At 47.8% G+C, this 20,315-nt stretch overlaps 1 long non-coding RNA gene and 1 pseudogene across 1 annotated transcript; one reads left to right on the top strand and one right to left on the bottom strand.

Annotated features, from left to right (window-relative positions):
• Nucleotides 1–2,824: 2,824 nt before the first annotated feature.
• LOC138102819 (SET-binding protein-like) overlaps nucleotides 2,825–20,315 on the bottom strand; it is a 47,055-nt pseudogene continuing 29,564 nt past the window's right edge.
• On the top strand, nucleotides 3,603–10,177 carry LOC138102821 (uncharacterized). The gene is made up of 3 exons (XR_011147561.1): nucleotides 3,603–3,936; nucleotides 4,028–4,676; nucleotides 7,739–10,177. It is a non-coding gene; the product is annotated as an uncharacterized lncRNA (long non-coding RNA).

Genomic DNA, 20,315 nt, shown 5'->3' with positions numbered 1-20,315 from the left:
TCGAGCTTCTTCTGGGTTCGCAAGGATGCTCAACAATTCATGTTGCCGTTTCGCGATAAGCAGGAGGTGGAGTGGCTGGTTCTGCCAGAACTTCTCTTCGCATTATCGCCTTCATTATTCGCCGAGAGTGTTGACCTTCCTTGACAATCATTCCTAAAAGACACTTATATACTATTAAGGCAACTAAAATGATTATAACTATCATGATTCCATACTGTACAATTGAGGATATCCATCCGGACATCCGAATTCCCAGGGAGCTGAACAGTTCTCCAACCCAATTATGTTCTGCCTCTTTCTGAATATTATTCACCTTTCCTTCAATCTGTTCTAATTGACTTATTATCCTTTTCTACTTCCTGTGTAACATTTGGGATGTGAATGCAGCAATGATCATCTCTACCATGCAGATATCCACATATGCCATGCTCCTTCAACAATATCATATCTAAAGCCATCCGATTTTGAATTGTCATCCTAGACGTAGCTTGTAACTGCAGATTTAAGTCCTTGAATCCCTTCTTGGTCACAGCCGCCAACCTTTCTGTTTGCCCCAACAATTTGTACAACATTTCCCTGTTTCGATATGATGATATTGGTGCAAAGAGAGATTCTAATACCCACCCAAATTTAACTCCTGAAGAAGGTCCATGCCAATCTTCCCCTTCTTCTAACCCTATGTCTCCAATTTCCTGACTTATATCTCGCTTATATCTCATTTGTATTTCTGAGGCCGTCAATTTTGTCGATTTCCAAAAAGGACAAAGAGTTGGAACTCCTAAAGTAATTTGTGTAGTTGGACCATCTACCGGCATATGAGTGGTCCAGTGTCCGTGACCCATTACCCAAACTAAATTTCCTGGAGCTCGGATTGATGTAGTTTTACAGTTTAACTCTCCTTCTGTATTTTTGTCTTTTATCGTGTGGTTATATCCCCTACATTCACAGCCAAATCTCAAAAGTACCTTTACAGGCAGTAGACTCACAGACTCACTTGGGCTGTCACAAGTGAAGACCTTAGTGCAATTCCAATCGGTCATTCCAGGTGCATCTTTTCTCCAACTACCCTGTCCTTGATAGGTCTTTGAGTAAGTTTGATTTTTCCGTCCCTTCCAATAAATACACCATTGAACTGTTCCTATGTAACTATAGGTTTCTAACAAACTAGGTCCCCAGATTGTCTGCCATTGCTCCATGGTAGTTGTGTTTGTAACATTCTGGCATATTATTTCAAAATATTGTTCAGTTGCCGGGACTTCTAGCGTTTGCCTCTCATCGTATTCACACCATCCTACTCCATGGAATCTTCCGATTTTGGTAAATACAGCATTCGGAAGCTTGTAACAATCTGCTCGGTTCCCCGGGGTTTTCCAGCGTTTCCTTATCACATTTGTCCGATTAACCAATTTAGTTCGGATCCTAGTCTCCTGGGTACAACTTAAGGTAACTGTTCGATTAGATGCAGGCATGTCTGGAGCTGGTATAATTCCCCATGGTATAGGATCTCCTGCCGCATGGGGCAAAGGCAGACATGCAGTGATTGCTGATACATTTTGTGTTTGCCCAAAATCCCTAATTAAACCCACAATCAGATTCTCTGGTTTGGTTCGGATTTCATCCTCTGGTACCTGCCGAGTCACCCTTGTTCTTTCAACATAAACACTAATCATCCCGGTTGCCCACCAATCATCTCGAGCAACCCAACACCAGTATTGTCCATTATCTTGCTGTTCCAGGACCTCTTTAATTACTAACACTATTTCTTGGGGTTTTCTTCTAATTTGATATTTCCCTTGAGCCACCAAGTTCTGTCCTCCAAACCACCATTCATACTCAGTGTAGCTTCCAGTTGGTATCCTACATCTTAAAACCAAATCCTGCCCTTCCTTTGCGTTATATATTTCCTGTTCAGGCTTGATTCCTCGATCCTGTTGTAATACCACTTCTACCTTCCTGACCCCATAACCTCCTCTATTACCACAAACGAGAACACAAAGGTATTTACCCTCCGATCTACCAATCTCTGAGTTCTTTATATTCAACTATCCTCTGCTTTCATTTCCCTGCGTCCACCAACTTGTCCCTTGTACCTGTGGATTCCACATTTCCTGTGTCGTGTTCCATTTCCACCATTTCATTCCAATCTGTTTCTGACACCCTGTCTCAATTTTATGAGTACATTTTATTCTGAGAGGAGGTCCGTCCCACATATCTACTTTCCCATTTGGGAGAGTCACCTGGACCTTATTTTCCGGTTCTGTTTGGGAGATATTTAAAATGTCAAGATTTACGAATCCATAATCATAACTCCCTTTTATCCAAACTATACAAGCATATTTTCCTGTTCTGGCCTTTGTTACATTGGATATCTGCAGGGTAGTCCTACCTTTTTGCTGCTTCTCATCCCAGACCGTTTCTACTCCTTTATCTTGAATTTGATCCTTGGTGATCCATTTCCATCGTGCCCTGACTCTGTCCCATCCAGCTCCCTGGTCATCGACAAACAAACATGTGAGATTTACATTTGAATTCTCCGGTACCCACACCCTTGATTCAGGTATTGTGATTTTAACAAAGGTTTCAAAAATTATTATTTTACTCAAGAGTAACAACAACAGCATTAATTTTTAGCTTTGAACACCATTCTTGTGGGAGATAGGGGTTCCACCGACCATCGGGAGGGGACCTTTTTGACCCGTGTGTAATGGATCCAGATGTTGATCCCATCGACCTTGACGGCGGTGTAAGTTGTCATTATCACTTGATGGGGGCCGTCCCATGTTTCCTTCAGAGGCTCCACCGACCGGTTCTTCACATAAACTTGGTCTCCTGGGTGAATATCGTGAGCAGGAGTGTCCAGAGGTAACGGTCGATTCCACTCCAGCGTGGATCTCAGTGCTGCAAGGGTCTTATTTAAAGACAAAACATAATTTACAATCATCTGATCCCCAATTACATGTGGGTCCCCTTGATAGGTTACAGCATGATATGGTTTGCCGTACAAAATTTCATACGGACTTACCCCTATCCTTTCTCGTGGTTTAATCCTAATCCTCAGAAGGGCTAGAGGCAATGCTTGGGGCCACTGTATTTTAGCTTCTTGACAAATCTTTTTAATTTGATTTTTCAGAGTTTGATTCATTCGTTCCACCTGACCACTAGATTGAGGTCTCCAGGGGGTGTGTAAGTGCCACTGAATTCCCAGAATAGTAGAAACTTCCTGCACGATTCCTGCAGTAAAATGTGGTCCTCTATCTGATGATATTCCTAAAGGAACCCCAAACCTCGGAATAATTTCCTTGAGAAGGGTTTTCACTACCTCCTTGGCCTGGTTCGTCCTGCAAGGGAAAGCTTCGGGCCATCCTGAAAAGGTGCACACATAAACTAGTAAGTACTTGTATGCCTGAGATTTTGGTAACTCGGAAAAATCTATTTGCCAGTAATCCCCTGGTTGTGGCCCTACACGTATTTTTCCCATTTGGACCTGTCTTCTAACCAACGGGTTATTTTTAATGCAAATCGGGCAGGTGGCATTTATTCTTTTGGCCATTGTTATCATCGAATTAGAGAGTACTATTTTCTTTAGATATTCTACCAATGCTTCTGCACCACAGTGGAGTTTGTTATGTTCAGTTTTCATGACTACTTTCATTAATTCCACTGGCAGTATAACTTGTCCGACCGGTGTTACATACCATCCTACAACATTCCTTCTTGCTCCAGTGAATTGTGCCAACCGTTCATCCTCCGGAGAGTAGCACGGTTTCTCTCCCAAATAAGGTGCAGCGGGATTTTCTCTTGTCGGTATCAGAGCCATTTGAGTCCAGACCAATCTGGCTGCCTTTTTCGCAGCTTCATCTGCCATCCGATTCCCCTGAAATTCCTTCCCGGAGTCTGCTTGATGACCTCGGACATGCATGATCGCTACTGCTTTAGGTAAGTGTACAGCTTCCAACAACTGAATTATTACTTCCTTATGTTTGATCTGTGAGCCTTGAGAGGTCAAAAGTCCTCTTTCTTTCCACAGAGCCCCATGGATGTGAACTACACCAAATGCATACTTTGAATCAGTCCAAATGTTCACTTTCCTGTCTCTACTAAGGACCAATGCCCTTACCAACGCCCATACTTCTGCTTTTTGCGCTGAAGTTTCCGGAGGCAGTGCTTTAGCTTCCACTATTTCCTGGAGTGTCACCACAGCATACCCTGCATACCTGGTTCCATGCTCCATGAAACTGGATCCGTCCGTAAACAGCTCCACATCGGGATCTGCCATCGGGACATCTTTCAGATCTTCACGGCTGGCATACACTTGTTCGATCACCTCCACGCAGTCATGCTCCAGTTCTCCTTCCTCTTGGGTGGACCTAAGGAATTCTGCTGGATTGAGATGGTTGGTTATTTTCAATTCAACATCATCTTGTTCCCGCAACTGAGCCTGGTACTGCATCATTCTGCTGGAGGAGAGCCAATGCCCCCCTTTTTGTTCCAAGACGGCTATGACCATGTGAGGTACATATACCGTGATGTGTTTTCCCAGTGTCAGTTTCCGTGCCTCCTGAATTAGGATTACCGTAGCAGCCACTGCTCGCAAACACCCTGGCCACCCTCCGCTCACCATGTCCAGCTGTTTCGAGAAGTACCCCACGGGCCTCTTCCATGACCCCAATCGCTGTGTGAGTACTCCTAAAGCTAATCTCTGCCTTTCATGCACATACAATTGAAAGTCTTTTGTCAGGTCAGGCAGACCCAGAGTGGGGGCCTCTTTGAGTGCTTGCTTCAATTCCTGAAAGGCCTTGTGCTGTGTCTTACCCCACTTGAATTTGGGTTCCTTGATTGTTTCATATAGTGGTTTGGCCATAAGTCCGAAATTCGGAATCCACAGGCGACACCAGCCGACCATTCCTAGAAAAGATCTTAGTTCCTGATTATTTCGTGGTACAGGGATTGCACAGATGGCTTGAATGCGGTTCACCCCTATTCTCCTGACTCCTTGTGATATTTCACATCCCAGATAAATCACCTTCTGTTGCACCAGCTGTGCTTTTTCCTTGGATACTCGGTATCCTGCCTGACCCAACATGTTTAATAGTTCAATTGTTAACTTCGAGCACAGTCCCCGCTCCTCTGTTCCCAGGAGTATGTCATCCACATATTGTAAAACAACATAAGAAAAAGGAGAATCTTTTACCTTGGTAGTTTTCCATTCCTCTAACTCCTTTGCTAGCTGGTTTCCAAAAATGGTGGGTGAACACTTAAATCCTTGTGGCAACCTGGTCCATGTTAACTGTCGCTTGCGGCGAGTGTCTGGGCTTTCCCATTCAAAGGCAAAAATGTGTCGACTCTCGGGGGCCAGTGGGATGCAGAAGAAGGCGTCTTTTAGATCAATCACTGTGAACCACTGAAAATTCTCAGAAATCGATGTTAACAATGTATATGGATTGGCCACCACCGGGTGTATATCTTTGGCAATTGCATTTACTGCTCTCAGGTCCTGCACCAACCTGTATTTCCCATTTGGTTTCCTTACCGGAAAGATTGGAGTATTAAATTCCGATTCGCATTCTTGTAAAATCCCTAATGCTATAAATTGCGTGATCATTGGGGCAATTCCTTTCCTGGCTTCCAAACTGATAGGATACTGTCGAACTCTTACCGGGTGTGCCCCTTCCTTTAATTCAATTTTCACAGGAACGGCTACCCTGGATCTGCCCGGGGTCCCTGTTTCCCATACCCACGGGACTACTGCCTGCTCTATTTCCTGGGGTACCTCCTCTGTCTTTGTCTCTTTAATCACAAAAAGTTTTGCCAGATTCCCCTCCGGGATTTCTAGTTTAGCACGCCCTTTCTCAAATATGATTTTTGCATCCAGTGCCGATAATAAATCTCGCCCCAACAAGCATTCCGGGCTGCTTGGCATATATAAAAACTGGTGATCCAATTCTTTGTTTCCAAATTTGATTTCCAGTGGCCGCAAGAATGACCTCTCCACCACCTCCCCCGACACCCCTACTACTTTCACAACTGAATCACTTAACGGTCCTATTTGTTCATTGATTGCAGAGAAAGTGGCTCCTGTATCTACCCTAAATTCCCTGGGCCCCCCGTCAACTTCCAGGACCACTTTTAGATCCTTATCTAGTCAGCTCTGATTTTGATAGCTCCCCATCATAAAGGCTTGAGCGACACCTTGTGGTCCTGGCGCGAAAGGGTTTAACCCATCATTCGCATTCATTCCCTGATTCATGGGATTCCCTCCTGGAAAGTTACTCATCGGTGTCCCCATCCCCAAATTGAGGGGGCACTCATTCTTCCAATGACCTTCGGCGAAACATCGGGCGCACTGATTGGGCCCCAATTTACCTCTACCCCTACCCATCATCTGGTTCCCTACATTCTGATTCACAAAACCTCTGAAACCACCTCTTCCCACGCCCCCGTTTCCTCTGCCTCGTCCCCTCCCCCGGCCTCTCACATTCATCTGACTTGCCTGTTGTAACACTGCCAACATGCTTGCTTGTTGCTTCTTCACTGCCTCTTTCTCTCTATTATTATACACTTTCCACGCTACTTCAAGCATTTTCTCCAAGTCCCGAGTGTCATTCCCTTCTAGCTTTTGTAGCTTCCTCCTAATATCCTCCTGTGACTGTCCCATAAATATCAAGGCCATTTGCAGTTTTCCTGCCTCCGATTCCACGTCTAAGTCTGTATACCTCCGCGCTATTTCTTTCAGCCTCTCCAAGAACGCAGATGGTGACTCTACCTTATCCTGTCTTACCGCATACAACTTAGACCAATTTAAAGTCTTTGGAATTCCCCTCTGAATTCCTTCCACCAACAGCTCCTGATAAACCTGCAACCTATGATACTCTTCTGCCGAATTAGGGTTCCATTCTGGATCTTCCCTTGGTACTATTTCATTCACATTCCCTATTCCTTGTAGTGCTGGTGCTTGCAACTGAATCATATCCCTTGCCTGATTAGACATAGCTTTAAATACCATCTCCTTTTCCGTAGAATCCATTATCGAGTCTAGCAACACCTGTAGATCATTCCAGTCCGGATTCTGTGTCTTTATTACCATTTTCACCACCCGAGCCACTTTTTCAGGATTTTCTCTATAAGCTCCTGCAGATTGCTTCCAAATTATTAAATCATTGGGGGAAAACGGAACTTTCACTCTGACCCGATCCCCTGTTGGTCCAACTGCTTCTCGCAATGGGGCCATTAGATGTGCTCGAGAAGCGCTTTTTCCCCTGTCCAGACGCCCTCTGCGAGTACGCTGGGAGAGCGGAGTTCGGGATTGTTCCCTCCCTCTCTCCCTGGGCTCGGGAGTTCGGGATCGTTCCCTCTCTCCTTCCTCGGAGTCAGATTCCTCTTCCGAAGAATCTGAGTCCGGGAGGGGGAGATTGACTGGGTCGGATGGTGATACCAACAAAGACACATCCTCCTCAGGCTCAGAAAACCGTAGCCTTCGCTCTTTACAACCCGCGCATTCCTCTGGTTCCGTTTCTAACACCATCATTCCACATTTCCTCTGCCAGTCCTTTTTTCCTATTAGCTGATAAAACAAATCCAAATAGGGTATCTCATCCCACTTCTCATTTTCCCGTAAATACCGCATCATGGGGGTTATAATTTCAGAATTAATAGTGCCATTCCACAGCCACTGCATCCCCCCAGTTTCATATTCAGGCCATACCTTATTACAATAATCAATCAATTCTCTTTTCCGCAGCTCCCGTCCCAATTTACCCTCCTTCCAATGACTTAGCAAACACCCGAGGGGAGAATCCTCCGGAATATCCTTATCTGAACTTGACAAAGCCCGAAACACCCGCAACGGCATCATTCCAGAGGTATGCAACCACACAATAACGCACACAACTAATAACACACAGACTAATACCAATACCAATTACCACAATATCCAATTCCCTCCTTGCTTATCTCGTCACCGCGAGAAGCAAGGGCTGGCTCTGCAAAGCTTTCGCTCTGTCTGACGGCCAGCGCCTAGGCTTTATAATCCCAAACCAATGCCCCAACCCTGCGAGTAGAGACTCGTCTTACCGGGCAAGCTACCACCACCGGTTTAAAAGGAATAAAGCACCTTGTGGGCTTACCTCACGGTTGTCCGTTGGACGCGGGGTCGGGCACGGGCTGATGTCTCCCCAGAAATCACCTGGTGCCGGCACGGAGCAGATCACCCTGCGAACCGCCCCTACGACCCCCGGAGTCCCATCTGGGTTGCCAGAAAACTGTTGCCCACCGACCACAAACACAAACCAACAGAGAGTCAGTTTATGCGGTGCTTTATTCAGGGCCCGGGGACCTGGGGACTGGTGTCCCAAATCAGGCTTCCCAAAGACCTATCGTTTCACTCAGCTCTTTATACAGTTTCAAACATTGGCACACATACAAAACATTAACAATTGATAATCATACCCCAAGCCGTATATCTTCATGGTTGTCTAGTCTTAGATAATGCTCAATCGAACTCCCACCACTGAAATCCCCCTTGCATGCAACATATATCGACCCAGAACTATTTACTTTTAGACATGTTCTCCATGCCCAGCTAATTCACTACTCCTAACTTCCCCACCCAGCACATTCCATTCCTGTTTCCCAAGAGAACTATTTCTACACCTGAGGCCTTACAGCCTAGCGGAGCCTTAGCCTTACTACTTCTAAAATCCAATATCCTATCCTTTTTGTAACACTGGGACCAGTCATCGCCAGTGAGCTGTCCAGGGGAGTGCTTTCCTGCCCAGCCCTGCTGTTTTCTACCGCTTCTTCAGGGCGTTTTGCTACACTTTAACCCGACACCCGGACACCCCATGGCTTCTGGCATGGCCCCAGAGTCTTTGCTACACTTTGTCTGTCACCCCGGGTGCGCCTGCCTGTGCTGTCCCAGCCTGCTGCTCTGAGGTTTCCTGCTACAGTCCATTCAGCTTCCCGAGTAGCACTAAAACCGGCTGCTTCCCACGAGTTTGCAAAGGAAAGCCCCATCTCTCTCTCTCCCTCCATCTGAGCCTGCCATTACTGATAGGGAGAGAGGCGGCTGAGCTCATACCACAGCGCCCCCTGCAGCCGCGAGGGAATCATAGCACCTGCCCTGCCTGGCCAGGAGCCAACAGCACCCCTGCCAGCTGTGACTATAACTACACCAAAGGGGAAAGTGCTTGACAGCTGAGAGAAGGCTGTCGTTGGCTCTTGGGGTTTTTTCCGTTTGTTGTTGCTGCTCTTGTTGTTTGTTTGCCTTATTTTATATATATATATTCTAGTAAAGAAGGGTTATTCCTTTTCCTCATATCTTTGCCTGAAACCCCCATAATTTCAAAGTTATAATAATAATTTGGAGGGAAGGGGGTCATATTTTCTATTCCAAGGGAGGTTCCTGCCTTCCTTGGCAAGCACCTGTCTTTCAAACCAAGACAGATTTGGCACCCAACATGGGGCCCGAGGGCATCGAGAGGAAAGGGTGAAAAAGGAATAACAGTTCCTGGGTAACGTATTTTTGTGTGAAACATAGATTTAGAAGAAACATAAAAGATTTTAGTTATAGGCTAGCTGTGTTGAAATTAGTTAGAATAGGAAGGAATTTGGGCCCAGCTAGCTTTAATTAAAATAGTTAAGAGATCTGGACCTGAAACGGGTTTTAAGATGTTAGTAAGTGATTACCAAATAACTGATGATCTGTCATTTGTACGTTTGCTTAGCTGTGCTTAGAACGAGGAATAGGAACATTGATAAGTTTGTGTAGGGAACAAGGAAAATTACCAATTTCCTCCCTCTGTGGGAACCCATTCAAAAGTCATGCAAGAGGAAACTTAGAGGTCACTAAAGTAATTAGGATTGTTAAAGTTCAGAGAGGCGGAAAGGTCAAAATGAGGAAGATGAGCATACTTCATCTTTTTAAGACCACTGACCCAATTCAAGACCACCGACTCAATTCAGAACACACACTATGCATGCTTAATGACATTTAAGCTCATTTCCATACGAAGCGGAGAATGGGAGGTGTTAATGTTATGAATATACATTTGTATTTTGGATATTCATAATTTTCGTAAATAAAAAGCTTTGTGTTTTCTCAGATCGGGGCCCTGCATCTTAGGGAACTATCCCACGCAGTGCCTGGCACCAAATAAAACATACATTTTCTAACTCTAAACTGTTAGAGAGTTTTTGTCTGTCTCAGTTGGGTATCGATATTAGATCGATATTCATATTTTGGTAAATCATGTTTGCTGAATATAGAAACCTCATTAAGCATCACCATGTGGTCTAGCCTACCCTGGTTCGGTTGACACATGGTTGTGGCTACATGTTTCCCATTTGCAGCTCCTTATCTAAATATGGGTCCTATGACAAAGGCTGCTGTGGCTGTTATCCAGTTTGCACTGTGGGTTGATAAGGTGAGGAATTAATGGATATTTAACTTCCTCTGGAATGTGAGCACATGGCTATCACACACTAAGTGTATGTTTCTGGGGTTTCATTAATATTGGTACCCATTGTGAGGAAGTAACACCAGGAGAAGTTTTCTCCCAACCCTTCACCCATTTCTTTGGGCCTACTCCACCAGCTTTCAAAGGGTTCAAATTTCCTCTAAATGCTAATGATATCATACAGTGGTTTGTGTTGCTGATATGCCTATTCTATTTAGCATTCCAAGATAAGGTGAGATTGCCTTGGCTAACCACCCTGACATCTACCCCAGAGACTAGGGATTCTGCCCAGGAGGATGCCACAGGGGCCAGAGACACTGCCCCACATCCTGACATTGCCCCACAGCCTGACACTGCCCAATAGCCTGACAATGCCCCACAGCCTGAGACTGCCCAAGACCCCACCTTAGAAATGAACCACCCATACTGGATGGGGGTAATGGAGGAGAAGATATGCCAGGTGCTGAGGGAATTCTCTTCCCCAGCTGGTGGGAAGCCCTCTCCCTGCCTCAAAGAGGGAGAGTCGTCTGATGGTGCAGCAGTGGAACACACAGACATTACAACCATCCAGGTTCCAGCTGAACCACAAGGGCAGACACAGCCAGCAGCAGTCGCCCCTGTGCAGAGGAGGAAGTATAAGACCAAATCAGTACACCCAGTTACTGATGACAAGGTACCAGCGCCCTCACAACCAGCGGGGGAGCCAAAGCCTGAAATCATCACTGAGTCCCTGTCATATGACAGTCTCAATAATCTGTGAAAAGACATTGTGCGACGGGGCGGGAGGCTTACTCAACCTGGTTACTTCAGGTTTGGGGCCTTATGGGTCCAGGTGTCCAACTGGGTAGTGGCGAGGCAAGGAATTTGGGATCCTGGACCCAGGACGTGGGTGTTGATCAGGTGTTCATGAGGGAGCAAGGGCCCCTTCCTCTCTGGGACCGGCTTTAACAAGTGTAAGAGAGGTTTGTTCACAAAGACAGAATGCAGGAGCACCATCATAGAATGCCCTGGAAGACCATTGAGGAAGGGATCCAACACATGAGAGAAAAGGCAGTATTAGAGGTACTCTTTGGGAGGGACAGACAGCACGATAAGAACCCTGACAAGGTCAGGTGCACAGGGCAAATGTGGAACCTGGAAAATCTAGGGCCATCCAAATACACAACCTTCATTGCAACGATTAATGAAGGACAACCAAGAGACAGTGTGCTCTGTAGCCAGCAAGCTCAGGAATTATGAGAGTATGCTCAGTGGCCCAATGCAGGCTCATGTCTCTGCTGTGGTTAAAAGCCTCAAAGAGGAATTGAGGGAGGAGGTGATGGAGGAGGTGAGGAAGAACATTCCCCATGTGGCACCAGTGGGAGTCACAGGCCCCAACGTCAAAGCCCGACATTCCCCATCTAGGGAGAGGAGGTACACCCCACAAGCTGACCTGTGGTTCTTCCTATGTGACCATGGGGAAGACATGAAAAGATGGGATGGGAAACCCACTTCTGTCCTGGCAGCACGGCCGAGTCAACTCAAGGAGGAAAACACTAACCGAGGGAGTTCTGCTCAAGTTAAGGTAGCCTCTGCCTCCAAGCTGCCAGGTATAACAGAAGGGAGGATGATATGTCTGATCCCCTTGAAGGCACCTCTAGAATGTATGCCCAGAGAGGGAATGATAACCAGGGCTAGAAGGGCCCTGCCTCTAGCCAGGAAGAGGAACAGGAGAATCGTGTCTTTTGGATTGTTTGGATCCGATGGCCTGGCACATCAGAGCCACAGAAATAGGAAGCTTTGGTCGATACTGGCACACGGTGTACCTTAATGCCATCAGGACATGTGGGGGCAGAACCCGTTTCTATTGCTGGGGTGACGGGTATCGCAGCAGTTGACCCTGTTGGAAGCTGAGGTGAGCTTGACTGGGAAGGAGTGGCAGAAACTCCCTATTGTGACTGGTCCAGAGGCCCTGACTATTCTGGGCATATATTTCCACTGGAACAGCTATTTCAAAGACCCAAAATGACTCAGGACGGATTTTGGAATAGCTGCTGTGGAGGCAGAGAGCATTAAGCAATTGAACACCTTGCCTGGACCGTCAGAAAATCCTTCTGTGGTTGAAGTCCTGAAGGTGGACTAACAATGAGTACCAATTGCCACCTCAACAGTGCACTGCCGGCAGTATCAGACAAATCAAGATGCTGCCATCCCCATCCACAAGATGGTCCGTGAGCCAGAGAGGCAAGGGATGGTCAGCAAGACCCACTCACCCTTCAACAGACCCATTTGGCCTGTGCGCAAGTGTACTAGTTTGAAAACAAACCAGTGGGAGGCACCAAGTCAGAATAACAATTTAATGGGGAAATTAAAGAAAAGGAAAAGCTAAAAGAAAGCACTGGTTCAAATTGACAGAGTCAAGATACAACCTGGCACCCTGTCAGTCAGGGTGGTGGTAGCAGTCTGGTAGAATGGTGGCTGCAGTCCTCTGAAGTGGTGATCCTGGAGAAAAAAGGTCTGCTCTTCCTCAGGTCCAGTGGTGGCTGTGTAGCTCCTGTCCTCTGGAGATCCAGTGGAGAAGGGTTGTCTCTGGTGCTCAGTCTCAGATGATATCCATGATGGGATGCTTGGTTCCTCCCTTTGGGTGGAGCATCTCACAATGGGGTCATGAGGCCAAGTGTTGATTAGGCTCATTAACAGAAGATAGTCCGGAGGGAGTTATCTCTGAGTCATGCGGCAGGACAATGATGGGCCATTAACGGAAAGATAGTCTGGGGGGAGGAGGCAAGGAAACACTGCCCCTCCTGGTTTCAACAGCTCATGAGGATAGTAATAGAATACACTGCAACCCAAGACATTATCCACCCCTTATTCTATTACCATCTACATCATCCCAAATCAATACCTTCCTTAAACTCTACACACACACATACATATATATACAATGAAACCCTACACACCGTTCTGACCTAAGATTAGGTCTCCTTGTGGTACACAACGGGTTTCCCCATCTTTCTGCATTACCCACAAGGTGTAACTAGGTCCTTGAGCAAAGACAATCCCACGGATGGGTTTGCCTTTGCCTGAGGTGGGATTAATCTAAACAGTCTTTCCTAAAATACCTCTCAGGTGTACCACAGGGACTCTATCTCCATCCACTGTGTGCAAGGGTTCAGACTCAGCGGGACCAGCTCGATTGATGGACCCTCGGGTATTGACCATCCAGGTGGCCTTTGCTAAGTTCCCTTCCCAATTTTTGAAGGTCCCCCCACCAAGTGCCTTTAGGGTGGTTTTAAGTAGTCCATTGCAGCGTTCAACTTTTCCGGCAGCTGGTGCATGATAAGGAATGTGATATAACCATTCGATACTGTGTTCTCTAGCCCAGGTGTTGATGAGGCTGTTCTTAAAATGAGTCCCGTTGTCTGACTCGATCCTGTCGGGGGTGCCATGTCTCCACAGGACTTGCTTTTCCAGGCCCAGAATGGTGTTCCGGGCTGTAGCATGAGGCACAGGGTAGGTCTCCAGCCATCCAGCGGTTGCTTCAACCATGGTCAACACATAGCGCTTGCCTTGGCGAGTTTGGGGAAGGGTGATGTAATCAACTTGCCAAGCTTCCCCATACCTGTACTTTGACCATCGTCCACCGTACCACAAAGGCTTCGCCCGCTTGGCCTGTTTGATTGCAGCACAGGTCTCACAACTGTGGACGACCTGTGAGATGCTGTCCATGGTAAGGTCCACCCCTCGGTCACAGGCCCATCAGTATGTTGCATCTCTCCCCTGATGACCAGAGACATCATGGGCCCAACGAGCTAGGAATAATTCTCCCTTGTGCTGCCAGTCCAGATCCACCTGTGATACTTTCACCTTGGCAGCTCGGTTTACCTGCTCGTTGTTGCGATGCTCTTCATTAGCCCGACTCTTGGGTACGTGCGCATCCACATGTCGAACCTTCACGGTCAGCTTCTCTACTCGGGCGGTGATGTCCTGCCAAATCTCAGCGGCCCAGATGGGTTTCCCTCTGCGCTGCCAGTTGGCCTTTCTCCAGCAAACCAGCCATCCCCACAGAGCATTAGCTACCATCCACGAGTCGGTGTAGAGATAGAGCCTCTGTCACTTCTCTCGTTCAGCAATATCCAAAGCCAGCTGGACGGCTTTAAGCTCTGCAACCTGACTTGATCCACCTTGTCCCTCGGTAGCTTGTGTAACTTGTCGTGTGGGGCTCCATACTGCAGCTTTCCACTTCCGGTTTGTGCCTACAATTCGGCGGGAGCCATCAGGGAAGAGGGCATAACTGTGGGGTATGCCCAGCCCCTGCCCTGGAGGGATCTCTGCTGAGATAAGAGATTTCGCAACCGCCCAGCAGGACCCACTGGAAAGGCAACCACTTCTCTGGTCACGGCGAGAAAAGACAGGCCCACAATCCTTTAGGAGACACTATGCCGATTTCTTCGTAACCCATTGGCCTGCACCCATCCCAGATCCTCTGTAATCCATTGGTCCTTTACTGATCCCCTGTATCCCTATAAAAGCTAGCCCTCTGGGCCCCTGTGGCTCAGAGAGGGTTCTCGTCCCCGGCTCTCCCCTTCGCCGGAGGGGACCCACAATAAAGCTACCTTCCGTGCGGAACCAGCCACACAAGCCTTCTTGTCTCTCTCTCTGGTCTGGCTTGGCCTGGAGGCTGCCCTGCAGAGCTGACCTGGAATCACGAGCTGATAATCACTAAAAAGCTGACAGCTTCTGCATGGGCCCTCCTGCCAGCAGCTGAGGGAAGGCACTGGACCTCAGGAAGGCGATTCCTTTCGGGACCATCTGTAGTGGTTTGGTCTAAAATACTCATTACTGTTTATCTTCTGTGAGATAAGAATTAGGAGAAATGCAAAGCAGGCACCAACTTGAATGAATATAAAGAAGTTTATTAACAGACCTAAAAGAAGAAAAGAAAAAAATTATACCACCTTTAGAACTCTCCTCCTCCCCCCACCTTCCTCCCGTCTCCCACTGACAATGTAAAGACAACCCTTAAGATGTTCAGTCTGTTTACCACTTCCATAATAACCTGGTTCAGTTCATTTAGAAAGAGAAGTCTCTTTTTGCTCATGCTATGAAAACAGTATCACACCGAGACAGCCACCCACTTCCAAATATTGTTCAGTCCATTCAGGAAGAGGAGTCTCTCTGCTTGCAATGTGAGTCCCTTCCCCCGACTTGCAGCTTTTCCCGCAACTGCTTTCGAGGGTCCACTCTTGAAAGTTTTCTGGGGTACAATTTTAAGGTTGAGCTGTTCAGAAACAAACAAAACAGAGACCCTTCTCCTTCCCTGGGAGCAAAGGGTCATCTTCATCTTTAAGACTATCTCTGGAAGCATCTCTAGGAATTGAGGTTTTTCTCCTTTCCTCTTTGGAGCAAAAGTCCTCATCTGGTTCATCTGGTTCATCTCTCTCTGTCCAAACTTCTCATGAAATTACAGCTGCATCAGCATCTGCCTATCTCAGTGCAGGTGCTTCTGCTTACGAGTTGAACACTCCACCCCCCATATCTTCATGAAGTTACAACGGGATACTCTGATATATCATAGCTTCGCAACAGAATTTCAGCTTTAAGCATCTCCTCTCTCTCTTCCCTCAGGTTTTCAGCTCTTCACAGCAATAAAAGGGTTAATCTCACCTCAGCCTTGCAGCTGGAATGTGGCTTATCGCAGTTGGTCACCTGACCTCTGCCGGACAGAGGTGCCGCTTTGCTGAATCTCGGCCGCAGTGGAGGGGGGGGAGCCGAGCCGCTCCGGCTGCCCATGGCAAGGCAGTGGGGGGGGGTTCCATGGCTGGAACAGGCCCATGGCTCCAGGCTGGCTGTGGCCCGGCCCGGCCTGGCCCAAGCAGGGCCTGGCCGGGCCTGCTGGCCCCTGCTCGGGGCCCGCAGCCACCTGTCCCAGCGCCGGAAACGAGAGAGAGCTGAGGTGGGAGTTTGTCTATTCTTAAGTGTGGATCACAGAGGCGGTCACAACTTTAAGTGGCTTAAAGAATTGTCCATATTCAAACTGGCCAGCTGATAGGTTCTACCAGGTCCCAGAGGAAGCTGTAAGCACCCCTTAGCAAGGATATCCCTTCCGGGACTATGCTTGCTAACCTATGACACCATCTCCCCGGACTGGTCACCTCTTCCTGGGTCAGAGCCGCTGACCCCCCTCACCACAAGCTGTAATACATAACGTCTTTCAGTCTCCGGTAGCTCATTATATGGTGGGGCTTCCTCAGCACGAGTCACTTGCTCTTCCTTCTCTTCAGAAGATTATTCAAAAGTCTCTCCTTCAGGCCAGTTTGTTATAATTTCCAGAATCCCAGGGCTATTCAGGTTTCCAATACGGGCACGCTGTGTGATGAGTGCGATCCATTTGCTCCATGTGGTGTTGGTGGCGTGATGCGTGGAAGGAACCTTTCCCTTGAACATCCAACCCAGCACCGGTAGTCGGGGTGCCAGAAGCAACTGTGCTTCAGTGCCGATTACCTCTGAGGCAGCTTGGACTCCTTCATAGGCGCCCAAGATTTCCTTCTCTGTGGGAGTGTAGTTGGCTTCAGACCCTCCGTAGCTTCAGCTCCAGAATCCCAGTGGTCGGCCACGAGTCTCACCAGGCACCTTCTGCCAGAGGCTCCAGGACAGGCCATTGTTCCCGGCTGCAGAGTAGAGCACTTTCTTCACCTCTGGTCCTGTCCTGACTGGGTCAAAGGCTACCGCATGAGCGATTTCCTGCTTGATCTGGGCAAAGGCTTGCTGCTGTTCAGGGCCCCAGTGGAAATCATTGTTCTTGCTAGTAACCAGGTAGAGAGGGCTTACTATCTGGCTGTACTCGGGAATGTGCATTCTCCAGAAACCTATGGCACCTAGGAAAGCTTGTGTTTCCTTCTTGCTGGTCGGTGGAGACATCGCAGTGATCTTGTTGATGACCTCGGTGGGAATCTGACGTTGTCCATATTGCCACTTTACTCCCAGGAACTGGATCTCTAGGGCAGGTCCCTTGACTTTGCTCTTCTTGATGGCAAAGCCGGCTTCCAGGAGAATCTGGATGATTTTCTCTCCTTTCTCAAATACTTCCTTTGCTGTGTTTCCCCCACACAATGATGTCGTCGATGTACTGCAGATGTTCTGGGGCCTCACCCTTTTCCAGTACAGTCTGGATCAACCCATGGCAAATGGTGGGACTGTGCTTCCACCCCTGGGGCAGTCGGTTCCAGGTGTATTGCACACCCCTCCAGGTGAAAGCAAACTGGGGCCTGCATTCTGCTGCCAAAGGAATGGAGAAGAAGGCATTGCTCCACAGCAGCTATCCCAAAAGCCCAACGATGTCATTTTGGGTCTTTGAAATATCCATTTCTCAGATAGTCTATGCCGAGAATGCACGGGGCCTCCGGGCCAGTCACGATGGAATGTTTCTGCCACTCATTCCCAGTTAAGCTCACTTCAGCTTCCAGTACAGTCAGCTGCTGGGAACCTCCTGTCACCCCAGAAATAGAAATTGATTCTGATCCCACATACCTTGATGGTATCAGAGTACATTGAGCGCCTGTGTCAACCAAAGCTGTGTATTTTTGTGGGTCAGATGTGCCAGGCCATCGGACCCACACAGTCCAAAAGACCCGATTATCCCTTTCCTCTACCTGGCTAGAGGCAGGGCCCCCCTATTCCTGGTCACGGTACATGTTGCTCTCTTCTGGTGAATATGTTCCTGAGGTCCCTTCAAGAGGATCGGTCATGTTATCATTCCTATACGGTCTGGAGTTCTGTGCGCGAGAGATGGGAGCAGCGTTTACTCTAGATGCACTTCTTGTGGTAGCTGTCCCTCTTTTTAGTTCACGTACCCTGGCTGCTAAGGAGGAGGTGGGTTTTCCATCCCACTTACTCATGTCTTCTCCATGTTCCTGAAGGAAAAACCAGAGATTACCTCGTGGGGTGTGTCCTCTCTCCCTGGTTGGGGGACGCCGCCTCCTAATGGCAGAGACTCTTGTTGGTTCTGGCGGGATGTGGTAAATCTCTTCCTTAAGTTCCTTTTTCAGTTTCTGATGGCCTTCTTCAATCAAGCTCCGGACTTGCTCAGCCAGCATTTTTTCCACGGACGAGACGGGTGCGAAACGGGGCTGTGACAGTGTCCTTGTAAATCCTCAGTTTGTTCACCAAGACGCCCACCCTGTCCTCACCTTCCCTCCATTGCAGCGTTGCCAGGTAATGGGAGTATATCTCTGGTCCAAGGCGTGCAAACCTCAACCACATCTGTGACGTGCACTGGACACCATCTGGGCTCTTAGGAAATCTCTCGTCTTCTGAGAAAATGATCTCCAACACAGCCAATTCCCTCAGGCACCGGATACCTTGTTCCATTGTGCTCCATTTTCCTTAGTGTACCTGGAGGTCTTCTTTACAAAGGTACCTGTCCCTTACACTTGTAAGCAGTCGCCGCCAGAGGCTGAGAGTTTCTTGGGTTCTCCCGATCCCCTGGTCAATGACCACATCCCGGGACAGAGATCCCAGTTGACTGGCCTCACTTCCGTCTAGAATGGTGTCATTGGCTGCAGCGTCCCAGAAGCGGAGCAGCCAGGTCAGGATGGACTCATTTGTCTGGCGGGTGAATTCCCTCCGCAGGTCACGCAGCTCACCCAGGGATAGCGACCGAGTGATGATCTCTGGCTCTGCCTCTTCTGCTGGGTGCGAAGGTCCTGCTGCATCCTCGTCAGTCACTATGCCGACTGATTTGCTTTTTGATTTCTTCTTCTGAACGGGGGCAACTGCAATTGGTTTAGGCTGTTCTGGTTCAGTGATGGTTTGCGTGGGGATACTGACAGTGCTTTTGGTTCCTTTCTCCTCTGTGTCAGTCTGTGTAGACATGGACGCTGTTGTTTTGCATTTGGTTTCTTTCTCCTCTGTGTCAGTCTGCGTAAGGATGGACACCGTTGCTTTGCGTTTGGTTTCTTTCTTCTTTGTGACGACCTGTGTAGACATGGTGTTTGTTGCTCAGCTCTTTTCCCCTCCCTCATCCTGAGGATGTTGTGCCATAGCTCTGATTCTAAGCATGGTGTACATAGTGCAGGCTGTACAGAGAAGACAAAGAAGAACTAACAGCAAGTTTATACCGTCTTTGACATCCAGAGGGAATTCAGTATTTTCAAAAACTGCTGTGCCTGGCCTGAAAGGCTGGAAGAAACCACTCTCGACTCCTCCCACCAGGGGCTGGGTGCGATTGTTGAGGAGATCCCAGATATAGGAGCCCAGATTAGGACAGCCAAACAAAACTGAGTATATATTCCGAATGGCATTCATCACCTCACAGGTTATAATGCTATAGACATAATAAACCATTAAAGCAATTCTCATACCATTCCCTGGTTTTAACAGGAGTAATGCTACAGGCAGGTAGTTCCCCATGTGAGGAAAAATATAGAGAGCAAGATACAGTACCCATGCAGACAAGCTGAGCACCATGGTGAATAGGTTTCTGTTAATACAAAATCGTAATTCTGACTTTCTCTCAGAGCAGGCCCCACACTGGGGGCCAAATTATGTGCTAGTTTGAAAACAAACCAGTGGGAGGCACCAAGTCAGAATAACAATTTAATGGGGAAATTAAAGAAAAGGAAAAACTAAAAGAAAACACTGGTTCAAACTGACAAGGTAAAGATGCAACCTGAGTCCCTGTTAGGCAGGGTGGTGGTAGCAGTCTGGTAGAATGGTGGCTGCAGTCCTCTGAAGTGGTGATCCTGGAGAAAATGGGTCTGCTCTTCCTCAGGTCCAGTGGTGGCCGTGTAGCTCCTGTCCTCTGGAAATCCAGTGGAAGTGTTGTCTCTGGTGTTCAGCATCTCAGATGATATCCACAATGGAATGCTTGGTTCCTCCCTT

Source organism: Aphelocoma coerulescens (genome assembly GCF_041296385.1).
Source record: "Aphelocoma coerulescens isolate FSJ_1873_10779 chromosome W unlocalized genomic scaffold, UR_Acoe_1.0 ChrW_unloc_scaf_2, whole genome shotgun sequence".
NCBI lineage: Eukaryota > Metazoa > Chordata > Aves > Passeriformes > Corvidae > Aphelocoma > Aphelocoma coerulescens.
Note: the sequence above shows the minus strand (reverse complement) of the source record. Positions and strands in the feature narration are given on the sequence as shown.